Raw genomic sequence first — 18443 nt, forward strand, 5'->3', positions numbered from 1 at the left:
GCTGTCCGAGACAGCGGTCTTCCACCCTCGGGTCCGGCCCAGTGTCAGCTCCTCGGAGGGGCCTTCACGGACCCCCTGTCTGAAGCCGCCAAGGCACACACTAACTCACCACCCCGCTCATTTCCACACCAGTTCACACCACCTGAGATTATCTCGGCCACACCGCGTGTGTCTCCTTTTGTCACCGGAATGACTAGCTCCCTGTGGTATCTCCAGCGTACAGGAGGCACTCAGTTAATATGTGTTGAGAGTGAAGGAGCAAATGAGTACATGCGACAGGCGAGAGGGGGGCTGGCCGGGTCCTCTGGGCCCCTGCACCCCCGTGTCCTAGCGCCCCCTCCTCTGGGGTGGGTGTCAGAGCCTGTCCCCACCGCACACCCGGAGAGAAACCCCTGCCTCACCAGGACTGTGTATGCACGGGACATATATTGTCCTTACTTTTTAGAAAAGATTTTATTTATTATTTTTTCCAGAGGGGAAGGAGGGAGGGCCAGAAATATCAACGTGTGGTTGCCTCTCACGCGCCCCCTACTGGGGACCTGGCCCGCAACCCAGGCGTGTGCCCTGACTGGGGATTGAACTGGAAGCTGGCGCTCAGTCCACTGAGCCACGCCAGCCAGGGCCATATTTGTCTGACTTCCGAAGGGCTTTGAAACGGGGGCTGCACGCTGAGAAGCCCTCGGGGCCTGCGCCGGCCCCTCCCATGGCCCGTCCCCGGGCTTTCCCAGTCCCCTCCGTGCGCAGCACGAGCAAGCCAGCGGCCAAAGCAAATAAACACCAAATGGCCGGGTGGGCCGAGGTCAGAGGGTGGCCTGTCTGTGACCCCTGCATAGCAGCAGCTCCCCGGGCCACTTTTCCACTCTGCCATGCGCCCCCCAAAATGGCAGGGACAGGTGGGTGGGGGGTGGGAAGTACAGCCTTCTTCGTGGAGAGGGGAGGGGGCCCTCTTTCAGAAATGTAGGCCGGAGGAGGGAAAGCCCAGTTTTCAGGTATGCGCCCCAGCTTTGTTCACTCGGTTGCACAGGGTAAGCACCTACTGTGTGCAGGCACTGCGGGATTACATCATTCAGAAGAGGGGCCTACGGTAAGCACCTACTGTGTGCGGGCACTGCGGGGTTACACCATGCAGAAGAGGGGCCTGGCCCTGCCAGGAATGATGAGCACCCAGCGGGGACCAGACGCCCGGAATATGCGGTGAGGCCAGCACCTGCACGCTCCGGCCCTTTAAGCAGACACGCTGGTGCTCAAAGTGACGCCCCAGGACGCAGAGGACTGCGGAGGCCACGGGAGCCCCCAGCCCCCCACCCTGGCGGCCCCTGCCGGTCTCCCAGAGCCGCACAGGCATCCCCGAGTGCACCCCCCAGGCCCCCAGCCACCCCGCCCCTGCTGTGAGAAGCTGTGTCAGCCCAGCTTCCTCTGACGTCCGAGCCTTTCCTTACGACGAGCTGTAGAAAGAAGGAAGCGGAGAACCGGGTCACACCCCGTCCGAGGGGCCTGGGGGTCTCTGAAGATAGACAGCTCGCCTTCCGCCAGGGCTGCCCTTTTTCTGGAACGTTCTCCCGCTGCCCTCGGGCCTCTGCTTTGTTCTGCGGTCTCAGGCGCGGCGGAGACGGGGACAGAGCAGCGCACTGTGAAGGGGACACCGTGGGCGGCGGGCGGCGGGGTGGGCTGTGTGGCCCCTGGGTGTCGTCCCTCCGGGGAGACGGTGGCAGCTGCGGACGCGCGGGGGAGAACGGCCCGGGGCCTTCCAAGATGGAGGCGGAGCTCCAGGGCACACTGCCCAGCACCAAAGCACGTGCAGGACACTGTGCAAAAGTGCACAATGGGGCGGGGGTAGCTGTGCCTCTGCCCGCGAGGGTCCTCGTGGAGGCTTCCGGAAGGAGAGCCGTGCGCTCGGCGTGCCCGCAGTGTGCTAAGCGCCGTGCGAGGTGAGCAGAGCACCCGGCAGTGACCCAGGCCGGCGCAGTCTCTGCCCTCAGGGAGCTGACAGTCCAACGGGGAGAGACGCACGAGGACACGGAGTGAGTGAGCAGGGGGTCAGGCTCTGGGACACGGTGAGTCCGCGTGGACAGTGGTGGGTCAGGCTGGGGCGGGCCTTCCCAAGGGGCCGATGGGCCAGCAACCGACCCAACCAAAGGAGCTGAGGGAGGGAACCACTCGGGGTCGGGGGCAGAGGACACACACCAGGCCTCGTCCAGGAACAAGAGGGGGGCTGGTGTGACCAGAACGGACGGAGTGGGCTGGGGGGATGGGGGGCTCGGAGGAGGAGCATGACACACGCACACGGACACCAGGGACAGGCTGGGGGCCAGGGCTGAATCGGAGGCTGAAAGCGGGGATCCCACGTAGACTGTTTAAAGATGCATAATGAAACTTCTTAGCCCTGGCTGGCATAGCTCAGTGGATTGAGCACGGGCTGGGAACCAAAGTGTCGCAGGTTCGATTCCCAGTCAGAGCACATGCCTGGGTTGCAGGCCACGGCCCCCAGCAACTGCACATTGATGTTTCTCCCTCTCTCTCTCTCTCTCTCTTTCTCCCTCCCTTCCCTCTCTAAAAATAAATAAGATCTTTAAAAAAAGTTTTTTTTAAACTTATTTCCTTTTCTTTCTTTCTTTTCTTTTCTTTTCTTTCTTTTCTTTTCTCTCTCTCTTTTTTTTAAGTTTGGACATCTGGTTTTGGGCATCCCTGCGTGCGCTTCTGGGTTTTTTCCTCGAGACTCAAGGCAGCTGGCCTCCTTTCCGGCATCTTCGCGCCACATCTGCGAGGTCTCAGCCTCCCAGAGGATGTCACACACCAGCCCCTGGGTGGCCTGACCTCCCAGCTGGGCCTGGGAAGCCGGCAAAACCCAGCCTTCCCAGGACGGCGGCCGCCTGGCGGAGGGAGAGCCGCAGGAGTGCGTGCGCAGGGCCCCTGCTCTCTGAGCGGCCCCGCCTGACCAGCCCTGCCCCCGAGCCCAGAGCCCAGGCCCCCCACCCGGGGCCGGGCGAGAGCAGAACCCTCAGCCCCGCTCGCAGCTGGCGGCACCTGCGGTCTTGGACTCGGGCACGTGTCCCTTCCGGGTCCCCTCTGGCTTCTTCTGGACAGAGCCAGTAATAATTTTCACTCGGAAACACCCCTGTGGAGGGTTGCCCCAACTCAGAAGGGCCCTGCAGACCTCCCGGCGCCCCCGAAACCACGGGAGGCCCAGCTCTGGGGATGCGAGGCGTGCAGGGCTCTGGCACCCCCGCGGAGGGCCCAGCGGGCATCCGAGATGCAAGGGAGTGCCTGGTCTCGAGTCAGACACATCCGGGTTCCGCTCTCAACTGGGGCACCGTTTAGTCACTCGACAGACACGCACTGGGCTGGCCCCGGGGCCCAGAGTGGCACTCCCGTGGAGGCAGCGTTCTGGCAGGCCCTGCAGGGACATTGGGGGCCACAGGGCAGGGCGGGGGCATCGACCCTCCTGGCTGGCTCCCCCCAGCGGCAGGACCAGCTGGCCTGCCTTCCCTTGCCCCGCCACAAGCAGTCCGTGTGGGCCCCGGCTGCAGGAATCCCGCGTGAGCGGAGCCCACGGTGCTGGGGGCTGGGTGGGGAGGCGGGGGCCAGCTGCTGGCCGGGCGCACGCAGCAGGGGGTGGCTCCCGGAACCGGCTGCCTGCCGGGGGGTGGGGGCGGCCTTTTCTGTTTCCGCAGCGTGACCCTGAGTGTCCTGCCTGGAAGGGCAGCGGTCACGGAACAGTGCACGGAGTCCCGCCAACCACGGGGGCCCGTGTTCTCCCGGGAAAGGTCTGGGGAGTTAGGAGTGCGTGGTCAGAAACAGCTGCAACCGCCCAGTGGAGCCCCTCAGGGGCCGCGGGGGCAGGAGGGAGGGTCCCCCTAAGGGGGGGGACATGCTCCTTCAGGCGGCATCCAAAGGTAGAGAGGCGGACGGCCAGAGGGGGAGGGAACAGCATTCCAGGCAGAAGGAACAGCAGGCGCAAAGGCCACCTCACAGGGAGTAACTTATCTTGTTCCAAGAACGGACAGAAGACCAGCGTGGCTGGAGTGTGAGGAAGGGCCTGTCACTCCACCTGCCTGGGCCTCAGTTTCCTCGTCTGTAAAATGGGCTGGAGGCCGGCTCAGCCCACTTCTCGGGGTGGCTGCAGGAATTCAGCAACCGGATACAGCTGAGAACACCGGTGACACCCCCAAAGGCAGGCCGAGGGCACTGCGAGCCCCTGAAGTGTGTTTTCCAAGCTCTTCCTATAACCGGCCCTGGGCCAGCGGGGCCCACCTCAGGGGCCACTGAGGCGGCATCCAGTGTGGCACTCGGGTTAGACACCCCCCCCCGGAGCTGTGTGACCCTGGGCAAGTTACTCACCTTCTCTGAGCCTGCTCCCTGATCTGCCGAGTGAAGAACAGCAGACCCCCCCTCATCGGATTCCTGTGGAAAGTAAGTGGACGGATGTGCAGAAAGGTCGTGGACACAGCAGGCGCTTCAAGCCCCAGCTGTGCGCTGTCTCACTGAGGTCCCCGTGGCCAGCCGGGTCAGGACGGCGGCGGCGGAGAGTGGGGTCCGGAGGCGGGATGCGGGGAGGCCTGGTCTCAGCCAACACCGGGGAGGGGAGTCACACGCAGCCCAGCTCTGCGGGGCGCCGGAGCCTGCCCCTCACCTTCCCGAGAGATCGGACGACCGACGTTTGGATTGCAATGTCAGCCCTCCGCAGGGGCATCCCTACTAGTGACAGGCTGAGCACACGCCCGGTGCCGGCCCCAGCGTGGTCGCCGTGTGTGGGCACCGCTCAGGACCGGGTCGGCGTGAACCAGCGCTGCCAGAGCCCTGCCACCCAGGGTTGTCAGTGCCGGGACCGCGTTGCAGGGTGAGACAGAGAAGAGGGACTGCGGGGGCAGGGCAAGGGCCCCCTCCCCCCCACTCCTCATCCCCACCATCCCTGTCCCTGACTCCGCCCCGCCCACCACGCTGGCCTCCTCAAACCCACCCACCGTGCCTCTGGGCACCCCAGGGACCACGAACGCTCCCCCCCACCCCCCGACACGGCTGCAGACTCGGTCCCGCACGTCTCTGAGCCAGGTTATCTGCCGGCTCTTTCCGACACAAGCCCCTCTCCCCAGCATCTGCTTCTCCGCTCCTGCTTTTAACCCACCGGCGGGAGACCCAGGACAGACCCCCTGATGTCACGGACACCACCATCCTCTTGTGACGGCCGTCGGACTGAGAGAGAAGTCAGTGTGCGACGCTGCCGTGAGTAACTCTGGCTGGCGCCGAAGGAAGAGGAATGACGCAGAGGGGGCAGAGGGTGGTCAGGGAAGGCCTCTCCGGGGACGTGACGCTGGGCCCAGGCTTGGGCGAAGGGAGACCGCCAGCCCCCGAGGACATCCCTGGAAATGCGTGTCTGGCTGCGGCAGCGGCACGTGCAAAGGCCCCGAGGTGGGCTGGGCAGCCCCAGCAAGCCCGCAGGTCCCTGCATGCCCCAGCAGGGAGTCCAGCCGTCCCCTGCAGGCACCGGGGTGCGGTGCGGGGGGAGGGGGGGGAGGGGGACACTGAAGGGCTCTGCGGGACTGCGGTCAGGCTGGCTCGGTGTCAGCGCGGTTACACCTCGAACGGCACTCGGCCTGGCTGAGGGCGGGCGGGGCCGGGGGCAGGAGAAAGCGGGCGCCAGAGAGGTTCAAAGGCGAGATGGAGGAAGCCATTCCCACCCTCCCCCCAGCCTGTGTCCTTCCTTCCTGGCGTGGAGGTCGGACCTGTGGGGCCGGGTGTGGAGGCCGGCTTGTCTGTACCTGCACTCCAGCTCTCCCCGGCAGCCGCCTCGGGGAAAACTCCGGTGTGTGCTCCCTGCCGTTCCTTTGAAGCTATTTATGGAAAGAAAGCGGGAGCTGGGCTGCAGGGCCGTCCTGTTCCCAAGGCCCCGGGAGCCCCGGCCGAGCTGCAGCACCGCGTCCCCTGCAGGCAGGCGGAGCAGGCCTCTTCTCGCCGGTCCCAGGGGTGTCCTGACCTCTCCCCGTCTCCGTCCCCACCTCTGTGCCACGGGCGTCACTAAGCCCCTTCCTCGTGGGTGGTCCTGGAATTAAACGCGATCTCGGCACCCAGCCCTCAGCGCACGCGGTGTGGGGCAGGCTCCCACTGCGCCTCCTCTTTGAGTCCGTCTCTGGGCGCCCTGGCCACTCCGGTTCATCACAACAAGTACCCACGGAGCACGTGCTGTGTGCCAGGCAGTGCGCCAGCCGCTGCAGATACAGCAGCCACCGGGACGGGAGAACGTCCCCTCCGGCCCAGGTCGGGCACCGGTTCCGTCACGTCCACTCTGAGCCGAGGAACACATCGAAACTCCAGATCCAATCAGCTTCGACAATGAGATCTTTCATTATTTCACGTAGCAAGAAGTCTGGTGTGGGGGGGGTCCCCGTTTGAATGATTAAGTGCCGTTGTCATAGACACCCCCCGCTCCCCCCACACTGCCCAGGTTGGTCCTGTTTGTCTAGTTTCCCATCGTCAGCTTTGTCCTCGTCCCCAGTTCCCTCGTGACCACAAAGTGGCTGCCACTGCTTCAGCTAAGACATCCAGACACCAGGTCCGCCGGCGTGTGAGGGACAAGAAACCTTTCCCCAATGCCCACGGCAGCCCTTTGCTCACGTCTCTGGGCAGAGCTGGGTCCCACACCCGTGGCTTGGCTGATCTCCAGCAAAAGGAATGGGATCGGAGCAACCGCCTGAAGCTGCCCTGGGCCCCCCCAGAGCTGGGTCACGCTTTCCTCAGTCACATGGGCTGCCACAGGGACCCCAAATAAAATCAGGGTTTCCCACCAGGAAAGGAGACAATGGCACAGGTGTCAGGTGGCCTGGGTTCAAATCCCCGCTCTCCCACGCTCCCTCTTTGAGTTACTCTCTGGGCCTCAGTTTCCACATCTGTAAAATGGGTGTAGTAACGGGACCCAGGACATGGACTGTAGCAATGACATGACTCAGTGCATGCCACGCCCAGCTCTCAACAAGCCTCAGCCCACTGTCTCTCCCGCAGGCCCCCTCTGCAGGGCAGGGCTCAGAACCCCAGCCGTCACCACTGCCTGGAGTGCAGAAGGCTCTTCTCTAGTTTCTGCCCCAAATGATGATAGAAAACTGCTCAAGGCGACAGCATTGCATGACCCCACCCTCGAAGCGTGTGGGGAAAGCACTTCGTGGGAGCCCTCTGCACAGACCCAACAGTAATTTGGAGGGCTCTCACCAAGAGCGGGGTGCTGGGCGAAGACGTTGGCACGCGAGGCCTCTCTCACTTTTACAGTGATCAGCCGCCACGGACGGGTGAAGAAATGGAGGCTCAGAGAAAGAGAGCAAGTTGGCCCAGGTCACCCCCAGCAGGAGCAGAGGCGAAGGACCTGGACCCAGGTGGGTGGGGCCTGAGGGTCTGCCTGCAGAAAGTTAGCCCGCCCCACATGATGTTCTCAAAATCCTATTGGCCAGAACTGGATCACATGCCCATTCCTGATCCCATCTCAGGCAAAGAGGATTGATGGGCTCACAGACCAATCAGGGCGTCCCCTGGAACTGGGGGTGGGCTCAGCTGTCCCAGAGGCTCCCTGCTGGGGAAGAGTGATGGGACCCCAAGAAAATCGGGGTCCCTCCTGCTGGGGTCAGAACCAGTGGCATCCCCTCCTCGGGTCTTTCCAGACGTGTGACATCCATATTGCTGATGACGTGTGAGGTGATTTTTAGGTGGTGAACTTTTTAAATAGGTTTTTTAGATGAACTTTTTAAGTAGTTGTCAGTGTTTGGTCATAGGTGTTACAACCTTTCATTTGTAGCAAGTGATACTGATTGTTTTGTGACAACCGCACAATTTCCTTTCTAAAATACGTTTAGATTGCACCATTCTGCCCATTGGGGAAAAAAAAAAGTTTAGGCACATTGTCATTGTGCGCAATGGCTGAGCCACTCTGGCACACTGCCCAGCACGTGGGGCCACAGCCGCCTGCCCACCTCGTGCCCCAGGATGAAACTCGCCCGCACCCACGCACCCAGAAGGAACAAATCGCATATTCACGCCACAGGAGGCTGCACCGCAGTCACACGTAACAGCACAGACAAACCAGGCACAAAAGGGTCCCACCTGTAAGGCTCTGTTGATTTCAAGCCCCAAATGAGGCAAAACGGACCGGCAGTGAAAAGCAGGGTGGTGCTCACCCTTGGGCGTAATGAGTGAAAAGAGGTGGGTGGGGGAGCGCTGGGCGCTGGAAACGCGGTGTTTTGTGAAGTGAGTGTTGGTTACCCTAGTGTGTTTGGTTTTTGAAAATTCGGGGTTTTTTTTCGGCTCTTATTTATTTATTTATTTTAGAGAGAGGAGAAGGGAAGAGAAAGAGAGGGAGAGAAACATCAGTGTATGGTTGCCTCTCATGAGTCCCCCATTGGGGACCCGGCCTGCAACCCTGACTAGGAATCGAACCAGCGATCCTTTGGTTCACAGCCCGCACTCAATCCACTGAGCTCCACCAGCCAGGCTATTTTTTGAAATTTCCTTAAGCTGTATGCTTACAACCTGTGACTTTCCTATAGGGATAATCAACTTCAGTCTAAAGTTCTAGCAAGTGGAGCACTTTTTTAAAAAGCACCAGCCGAACAGTAGAACGCGTGGCCCCCCAGTTGATGACGGTGTGAGGTTTGCAGGAACGGGTGACCTCTGGGGACGTGTCTCCCACCAGCGTCGTCACGCATATGTTTGGTGGCTGGAGTCGAGAGAACGGCCAGCACCTGCTGTCGATCACGCAGGCTGAGGGTCGAGGCTCGGAGAACAGACGGTGCGTAACGAGCACCACTGGCTTAGACGTGAATCCATTGAGCGTTCCGCGGAGATAAATCTGTCTTCAGGGGCCGGAGTGGCCTCGGACATCCCTCCCCTGCTTTCGGAAGAGCCTGGGGCGGCGCCGGCCCAGCCTCAGCGACTGTGAGGTGTGCCCATTGTCCCTCCCCCTTCCGGGCCCGGGCGGGCTCTGCTAACCCACGCTGCGTCCGACCCATTCACTCTGGACAAAGCCTTTAATGTTTTGCCACACCAAGTCAGAGGGAGTTGCTGCAAGCCAGCGCAGCGGGCCCTTGGGTGACAGTCAGGTGACATTCCAGATGGAGAGGTCCGCCCAGCCTCCCGCAGGAGGGCACAAGCTCTGAGCCCACCTCTGCCAGTGCGTGCCTGTCAGGGCGCGCAGAAGAGGCCCGGCTGCAGCTTCTGCCCGGGGCTGTGGCTCGCGCAGCGCGCTGGCTGGCGCCGTCTCTCTAGCTCTCGGGCGTGGTGGTCGGGCCCTCCCACCGGCGCATGCGCACCTCTCCCTCTCCCACACAAGGCCTCCTCGGCCAGGCAGAGGGGACCCTGGCCCCTCCCACAAAAGCGCCATCTGGGTTTCATGGGCCACCGCACTATCAGTTAGCCAACTCGTTTCCTGTGTTAAACAGGGATGGAACCCCGTAGGGCCCTCCCCATGCACAGCGTTTGCAGAGCTATGCCTGAGTGGATTACGCTGAGTTTCTGCTTGACCGGGACCCATTCCTTCCGCTCCCGGCACGGCCATGCTCAGCTCAGCCACGGGGCTGCCTCCTGAGAAACGGGACGTTGGGCCATTCTGCCCTGGCGCGAACCCCCGAGGGCGAGGGCGGGCATACTAGAACCTGGATGGCACAGCCCAGCGCGCACGACCTCAGCCGGCTGCAGTCTGCCGCCGCTCCTCAAAGACGCGGGCTCTGTGGCACGCGGCTGCCGTGCACGCGGTCTGTTGTGGCTCGGGACGTCTTGCATGGCACAGGACGCCAATGGCACCTGCGCTTTCCGCCGGGGGAACCTTGCTTTCCCATTGCCACACGAAACACTCTCTCCTGGGACGTGAACAGAGGAGACGGCCCACCATGGGCTGGGCCACGGCGATCATCTCAGGAAGGGGAATCAGACACAGCGGGGGGGCCCATCAGAACCGGCCCTGTTGCCGGAGATTTCAGGCAACAGGGGCCCCCTTTCAGCTCAGGCGGCCAAGGTGATAAGAAGTAACCCAACGACCGTTGGTGCCAACTCTCCTCCAGGCGAGGAAGCCCAGCCTGTGAATGTAGCCCGTGCAAAGGAGGACAGATCCAACACACAGTGGGCGGGCCCGATTCCCCACCGCAGGAGTAAGCGCTTGGATCGAGCCGTGCCTGCAGCTGTCCGCCTGCAGACATTTCTGCCCTGAGTTGGATTCCTTCCCCTGGCAACCAAAAGACTCTCGACTAAGACAGGTGAAAAGAAGTAAACAAATATTAAAATACATCTGAGTAGCTTACAAAGAGGCAAACCGCCATTAGGGGGAAGTACCGAAAACCACCCAGGCCAGGGACAATGTCGCCACGCAAAGCAGATGCGGAAAGCACAAGGCAGATGACCCAGGACTCAGTGAAGACCCGCACCATCGGGATGACGAAACCTCGGTGCTATCGAACCTGTAGGGCAGCAGGTCCTAAGTGGCCATCTGGTCGACCAGGGTGGTGTGTGTGTGTGTGTGTGTGTGTGTGTGTGTGTGTGTGTGTGTCTCTCCCCCCCCCCCCAGAGAACAGGAAACTGTGTCTTCTTCGGGAGCCTGCGTTAGCTTCCAGTGAAGACCGTACTTTCTTCCCAACGGCCAGGAGCCATCTGTGGGAAGCGCCGTTCCGGAGTTCCGCTGAGGACGCTCGCTGTCGGAGGAACCCCCGCGGGGGTCTCCGGAGGCCGTCGTTTTCCCTGCTAGGAAACCGGGGTCCCCGCCTGTCTTCAGGCTCCGCCTCCTTCCCAGGGGCCTCCTGGGGCTTCGTTCACGGTCCCCCAGCCAGCCGAGAACTCACGCGTCTCCGCAGAGCCCGCCTTCCTCCCGGGGGACTCCGGGGCACGCGGGTCCCCAGCGGCGGAGGCAGAGCAGCCCCGGAGGGGGAGCGACGCTGCGCCCTCCTGCCGACTGAGCACGCGGCCCCGTCTCCCCGCACGGGGACCCCGCCTTTACCATCGCCGAGTCTCCCTGAGTTCCCGGCACTGTCTTCCAGGTGTGAAATCCACCTGGCCACTGTATTACACCTTAAAAGCAACAAACTCGTGGGATAAAATGAGTCCCTCCCTCTGGACTCCCAGCACCCCCGAACCCCACCCCTGGGGACCCACCCCCGCCGTTGCGGGCTCTCCCTTCCCGAGGTACTTCGTGCCTGTTTCAGGATTCACATGTGTGCAGATGCCTCTGTGCCCCCGCCGTCCTTTGTGGCTGTGTGCAAAAAGACACCTACCGCAAAATTCACCGTTCACGATACATAGCACATTCACAATTATCACCGCTGTCAAGTTCCAGAACATTCTCACCACTCCGAAGGGGACCGAACCCATGAACCCGTCACTCCCCACTGCCCTGGCCCCCAGCCCCCGGCAGCCGCCCATGCGCCCTGCCCCCACAGGCCTGCCCGTCCTGCACCTCCCCCGCACGGGGAGCCCTCCCTCCACCCCGTGGCCCTCCGCGTCCGGCTCCTCTCGCTCAGCACACTTCTGAGGTTTGTCCACGTGGCAGAGGGTGTCAGTACCTCGTCCCCTGTCATGGCTGAGTCACGGGCTGCTGCACGAACAGGCCACACGCCTCTCCGTCCACCCGCCCGCTGGCGGACACCCGGGCTGTTTCTGCCTCTTGGGCACAGCGGCCAGAGCCGCTACGAGCGTTCCATGGGGGTCGGAGTCCCTGGTCTCAGCTCCTGGGGGTGCACAGCCGGAATTGGAACTGCCGAGTCGGAGGGAAATTCCCAGTGTAACCCTGCCACCCGCCGCGGTCTGTCCCCGGCGGCTGCCCCCTTTCCGTTCTCACCGGCAGCGCACAAGGGTTCCCGTCCCACCAGGTCCCGCCAGCACTCCTTCTCTGCCCGTCTCAAACCGCAGCCGTCCTGACGGGTGTGAAGAGGCCTCTCACCGAGGCTCTGACTTCCACGTCCCCTCCTGCTCCTCGAACTCGGTCCAATGCAGACGCCACGCCGCCTCTCGGGCCGTCCCGGAACAGTCCCTACCTGGGGCTCAGTCCTGCACCGTTTCACGCGGAATCGACGTTCCCTTCGGAGCAGAGAGCCAGCCAGGGTCCCGACGGAACCCGGCGCACCAGCCGGTCCCCACGGGCGTTCTCGCTCCACCCGGCGCCATGACAGACGTCCCTGGGCGCGTGTCTTTCCGGACGGCCCTCTCGTTTCCTTAGCTGTCTTCCCCGAAGCCACGGACAGCCCCTCGATGCGAACTTCTCCCCTTGAGGCCTTCCTCGCGGTCTCCAGTAATCTGCACCGAGGATGCCTGAGCCCCCCGCACCAGCAAAGCTCGGTGCCATTTCTGAGACCTCCCTCCCTCGGTCCCGCACTGACGCTGCGGTGTGTCCGTCGGCTCCCTCCAGCGATTCTTCGGCGGCTTTTATTCCCACTGTCCAGGCAGGGGACGGACAGAGGCCCCGACGGTCCCCGTCACCAGTGTCACAGGGTCAGTGGTGGAAGCAGGACTCAGCCACAGGCCTGTGTGACTCCTGGAGCCACAGCCTTCACTTCTTGCTTCAGAGGGGGACGGAGGGCTTTCCCAGGACAGGGGACCTCTGATGCTCAAACCCAGCAAGCCCCGGACGAACCGGGGTGAGGTGTTCACGGTGGCCCAGAAAGTCGTCCCGCCCTCGTGCTGGGGGCGCTTGGCCCGGAGTCGTTTTTGCCTCCCCTCCTCCCTCTGCGGGCACGGCCCACGAGCCTTGGCGGGGCTTGCACCTTCCACCTCGCCCTCTCCTTTCCTTTCCTTCCCCTCCCTCACGCCCTGGCCCGCTCGGCCCCTGTCCCAAATTTCCCCACCCACGCAGCCCCAGCGAGCCCTTCTGACGAGAGCCCGCAGAGAGGCCAGCCAAAGGCCCTTCCGCCAGCGCCAGCGAAGGGGGAGCCAACTCCCGGCCGCGCTGCCGCGGGGACCATGTCAGGACAGAGGAGGAGAGCTGGGCCTTCAGCCTCCTCGGGCGTCTGCATTTTTCACGGTTCCCTGGGTTCCCATCCCAGGTCTTGGGATGGAAGACAGCACTCAGGGCGCAGGGGCCCAAGGGTGTCTGTCTGGGTGACTGTGCCCCGCAAATCTGCCGAGGAAATAACCGCCGCCCCCCCCCCCGCCCCGCACAGCAAGCCGGCGACGGCTGTGTCACGTCCGTTAGGGCTCAGAACCACTCGCCCAGGTGAAACCCGGGCAGGTTGCCCTCTCTCCTCCCACCCCGATCCGCCAGGACCGTAATTAGCTTATTACCGGCCACCTCGCGCTAATAACCTTTCCCTTTGTTGCTGCGAGAGGATTAAGGGAGCTAACAGACCGCGGCCGGCTGGTGATCCATCTGCAACCTTGCGCTCTCCCAGTGAGGGTGGAAGCCCAGCGGGTGTCTGCCTGGGCCCCTCCCCGGGCTGGGGGGCTGGGCTGGGCTGTGGGGGGCACGGAGCTCCCCTGTTTGGGAACACCTCTGGCTCTGCTGGACCTCAGGGGGATGGAGCCGAGGGCGCTGGGTGGGCAAGTGGGGGCCCGGGGAGCCCCCCAAGGATGGGAAGGTGGGGAAAGGGCGGTTCGCCATGCCCTGGCCCCGTGTGGCCCCCTGACTCCTCTGGGCTGGCCCCAGCGCTCAGTGGTGGTCCGGCTCTGGGTCCCCCGGCGGTCGGTCGGGTTCCATGGCGATGCTGTCGTCCACACACCCGATGACCTTTCTCCCCGACTTGTCCCTGATGCGGGAAGCTGCCCCCATCAGGCGGAGGTGGAACGTTCCAGATCCCTCCTTTCCCAGTGCAGGGCGAGGGGGGGTGTACCCCAGTGAGTTTTCATGGAATCTGCACCTCCGCCTCCAGCTTCTGGGCACCTGGCTGGTGGCCACTCCGTGCCCTGCAGAGCCTCGCCTGGGGTGGACGTCCCGGAGCCGGAGCGCCGCAGTGTGTTCTGTTAGCCGTGCAGCCACGGCTTGTTTTTCGTCACCTGTGTCGGGCGTGCGGGCGGCGTTCCACTGTCCCCAGGCGCAAACGGGGCCGCAGCGGGGAGTCCTCTGCCTGCTCCTTCGGCGCTCGCTCGGAATTCCCCGGAACCCAGCTTCCGCTCCCCCTGAGACAAACGTTTGTGACGCCTCCTCCAGCGTCCTGAACGGGATCCCTGACTGACAGGCGCTACCGACTCGCGGGGCTACCAAAAATAAAACACCCACACACAACAAAACACCCGGGAAAGGAGCTCGCGTTAAAATGATACGGGTGGGTTTCTGGCGCCGGCTGGCGCGGCTCCGCGGGTGGGGCCCCGGGTCCATTCCCGGCAGGACACAGGCCTGGGTTGCGAGCAACTGACCGACTGATTGATGCTTCTCTCCCTCTCTTTCTCCCTCCCTTTCCCTCTCTCTAAAAATAAATACGTAAAATCTTAAAACATAATCATAATAATAACTTGTATTTCTAGAGGCCGGAGCTCACTCTCGGCGACCCCAGTCCACCCACAGGGTCAGGTCTTTTCGGCCCCACGGGGACACGCCCTGACACTACAGGTAACACGCAGGCAGACTCGGGTGGCGGGGGGAGGGGCGGTGACTCAAATACCACCAGCAGTGACTTCATCGTGATGTGATTTGCGGAGGTGGCGCCCAACCCTTGGCAAAGCCCTGAACAACACCAAGCTTGGTGCCCATCCGGCACCCTCGGGGTCTCTGGAATGGACGTATGAAGGCGTCCTGCTTCCCCGTCTGCCCCATACCCTCCTCCTCCTCCTCACTGCAGAGCAGCCAGGGGCAGCGCGGGTGCAGGGAGCCCCACAGGAGAAGTAAGGGCCGGGTCTCCCGGCCCCCCTGCGCCACGCGGCTCGGGTCTGCACACGAGCACTCGAGCAGGGCCCCTTGGACGCGAGGCACTGACCTCAGCTCAGAGCCTCTCAACAGCTGCTTTGGGGGCGAAGCTGAGAGCCACACAACCAGCCTTTGTATCTCTGTGTATCTTTATGGCCCTCGGGAGTCTGCTTTGTTCTCCAGCCCAGGCCGGTGTGCCGGTGTCCCTGCGTCCCCGGGGGCTGCGCAGTCAGCACTGACGGTGCCCGCTGGGTCGGTGACAGAGGCGTCCCAGAGCCCAGCCCCCCCGACTCCCAGCCCCTGCCTGGCCACCTTGTCTGTGCGGGAGTCCAGGCTCCGTGTGTCCCGGCCACAGGGGCGGGTGGGGACAGGGCCAGCCTCCGGGGTGTGGCACTTGTGCAGTCACACAGGGACCCACGGTCAGAAGGGCCCGCGCTAGGTTCCAAGCCCCACTGTTGCCGTCTTGAAATTCGTCGTCATTTTCGAACCAGGGACGCTGGGAATTCATTTTGCGCCCGGCCCTGCATATCCTGTGGCTGCCTGGACAGGGGCCCCGTGCGAGACGCACACACAGAGTCCCCGGCAGCCGTGAGAAGCAGCCCTGGCTCCAGCCCCCAAATGCTGTGTCCACAGATCCCCCCACCTCTCGCGTCAAAACTGGAAGAAACACTTTGCCCCGCCCCCCCCACCCCCCCCAGCTGTGGAAGAACCTCTGCAGAGGTCGGAGCCACTCACAGCAGACAGCCGTGAGCCCACGTCCTGTTCTGATTAAACGCCCAGAGCCACTCCATCATTCACCTGCCCCACAGATGGGAAACCCGGCCCCCAGAAGCCTGTCCTGCCCGGCCCTCCCCCCACAGCTCCTGCCGGAGACCAGGAGCCCGGAGACCAGGAGCCCCGAGCCCCCAGGAGGCAGGGAGGCGGCCTGCAGTCCCTGCGTCTCCCACCCCGTGAGGGCTTCCCCCCCGCCCGCTCCTCTCCCGTCTGGGGTGGGAGGCCAGGGTCTACCTGTCCCATTTAGAGGGCTTCCGGGGGGTGTCCTGCCCACAGAGCCTTTCCCCACCTTGGGCCCTGGGGCTGGAATTCTATGAAAGCCCGTGAAACCCTCACCTCGACCTGTTGGGCACTTCTCGTGGCCATTGTGGCGATGATTTTCCTTACGCATCTGCCTCCCTCTGCGGGGGCGAGCTTTGGAGGGCAGAGCCCGTGCCCCAGCCATTCCCCCCTCCCGGGCGCCTCTGTGTCGGCGCCAATACGTCCTCAACACCCCGCAGAGGGCCGCCCCTGCGTGGGTCCTCTACATACTCGCAGAGTGCATGAATGAACGAACGAATGAATGAAGTTACAGCTTACATTTATCAGACACCTACTAGGTGCCAGGCGCGGCTGTGATGGATTTGTCCGTATCTGTAGCTCTCACAGCAGCCCCGAGTTCAGGGCCATTCTCGTCCCCGCTTACAAAGGGGCCACAGCACACGGGGAGACACCCCTTACAGAGAGGGCTTCGGACCCGCGGCCCCTCACACGCCCGTGCGCGCCCCACGCATGCGCGCACACGCGCACCCCTGCCAGCCAGAAACCAGCCGGTTCACCGGCAGGCCGACTTCGGAGCCAAATCAGCGAGAGATCTTGAGACGGTGTTTGTTTCCCCTCGAGTGCTCGAGTCCTAATGACTGTTTATGCTCATAAACATCTAATTTGCGTGCTCAGCCTCCCGGGCAGAGTGCGGTGCTGGGCGGCTCGATGCGACTTGCTCTCCAGGGGGACATCAGAGCCCCTCCCCGCTTCTTTTACAGAGCGAGACCCCTCAGTGCCCATGCACCTTGCTGGCACCTAGCGGGTGAGACCTGCTGTCCTCTGCAGCCTCCGAGGCCTCACCAGGCCAGCAGGGAGCAGGCCGGAGGGGAGTGAGGGTTCCCCGCAAAGATGGCCATGGCATCCTCCCCTACCTCGGGGACCCGAAGCCCCTCCCACCAGGAGGCGGGGTCTCCTGGCAGTGGGTGGGCTCTGTGAATGTTTCGACCAATAGGAGGCAGGAGAAGCAATTCCCCGGCCACTTCGGGACTGAGCCTTGGAGAGAACCGGCAGCTTCTGCTTTTCCTGTCTTGGGATCCAGCCACCTCCCACGCAAAGGAGGTTTGGCCGGGTTCCAGGAGAACAAGAGCCGCAGGGACAGAGTGAAGCCCGAGGAAATGAGAGGCGAACCGTCCAGCCGGCCCAGCTTAGTGCCAAACGCTGTGGGTAAAAAGCCCTGTGGCTCACCCAGCCCCACCCAGCACCGGCCCCGCGCTGGTGGGAAGAACCGCTCGCTGAGTCAGAGGGTCAGCCCTGCAAACAGCACCTCGCCCGGACTCCCTCGTCCCCACCCCCCAGCGCTGGCGTGTTTTCCCAACAGGTGTTAAAATAACGACCTCTGGCTGAAAAGGAAGCTGTGTGCTGGGTGATAAGAGGGCCTGGCAACCCCAACAGGAAGGAGGGAGGGAGTGAACGGAGGTGGAGCATGGTGTGGGGGTGGGGGGGCAGCGCAGGGGGGGTGTCGCCTGGACTGGGGACCCAGCGCTTCCTCTCCTTTCCCCTCCCCCTCGGGACTCTGGCCCGGCCTTTTCCTCAGGAACAAGGTCTGCAGGAAACTCGGGCTGGAGACCCCCCGCCCTCTCCTGCCTCAGGGCCTTTGCACGTGCCAGACCCTCTGCCTGGACCGCCGGCCCCCCACCCCCTTCCGGGTTGTGTCCCCACCCAGACGATATGTTGAAGCCCGACCCCCCAACACCTCCATGTGGGAACCTGCTTGGAAACAGGGCTGCTCCCATTGGCACAGGACTGAGAACAAGTGTCGTGCCCATCGGCGGGGACCCTGCGTGACAGGGGACATCCAGGCAATGAGACACTGCGTGGCCGGGACAAAGGGCGAGGCTGGCCCATGGTCAGGGCGCAGGGCAGCCTCTGAGATCTGTGATTTGCATTTTTAAGGCACAAGGTGCATTAGCCTTTAGAGCTCGAGGAACTTTTTTTTAACGTGTCCTTTAAGAAAATAAACTAGCAGTTTCAGCTTCACGGACTAACGGCAGAGACGGGAGAGCGCCCACACTCCCTACGCCGCTTCCCCTCCTGCCGGCATCGTGTGTCTGCCGGGCGCACTGGCCACAGTGGACAGATGGCTTTGATCATTACAGGGACTAAAGTCCGTCCCCGGCTCAGCTTTCCCCCGGGGCCCTCCTCCCGCTCCGGGGTTGCAGGGCCGGGATCTGCCCGAACGTCTGGCGAGCCCCGAGTCCCCTGGCGAAACCCAGTGTGTGAGGCTGAGACTGGGCGTCCCAGGCGAGGAGCCGAGGCCCTCCCGGAACAGGGAGCCGCAGCAGCGCTCACCGCTCCCCTGCTGAAACCCTTCTGGTCCCTCCCTCTGCTCCTGGCTCAGAGCCTGGACTCCGCGGTGCAGCCCACCCAGCCCCCTGTGGCTGGCCTCTCCCACCCCCTCCCTCACGCACCTCCTGCTCTACCACCCGGGCCACCTGGTTCCCGACTTGCTGGGCCCATCCTGCCCCAGGGCCTTTGCATGTGCTGTTCCTCTGCCTGCAGGGCTCCTCCCCCAAGGTTTGCTCCGGCCACCTGCCATCCCTCCCGCGCCGTTCGCCTGCATTTCATGACTGTGCACCAC

The sequence above is a fragment of the Phyllostomus hastatus genome, unplaced genomic scaffold (genome assembly GCF_019186645.2).
Source record: "Phyllostomus hastatus isolate PE091 unplaced genomic scaffold, TTU_PhHast_1.1 phas_contig_1162, whole genome shotgun sequence".
NCBI classification, from domain to species: domain Eukaryota; kingdom Metazoa; phylum Chordata; class Mammalia; order Chiroptera; family Phyllostomidae; genus Phyllostomus; species Phyllostomus hastatus.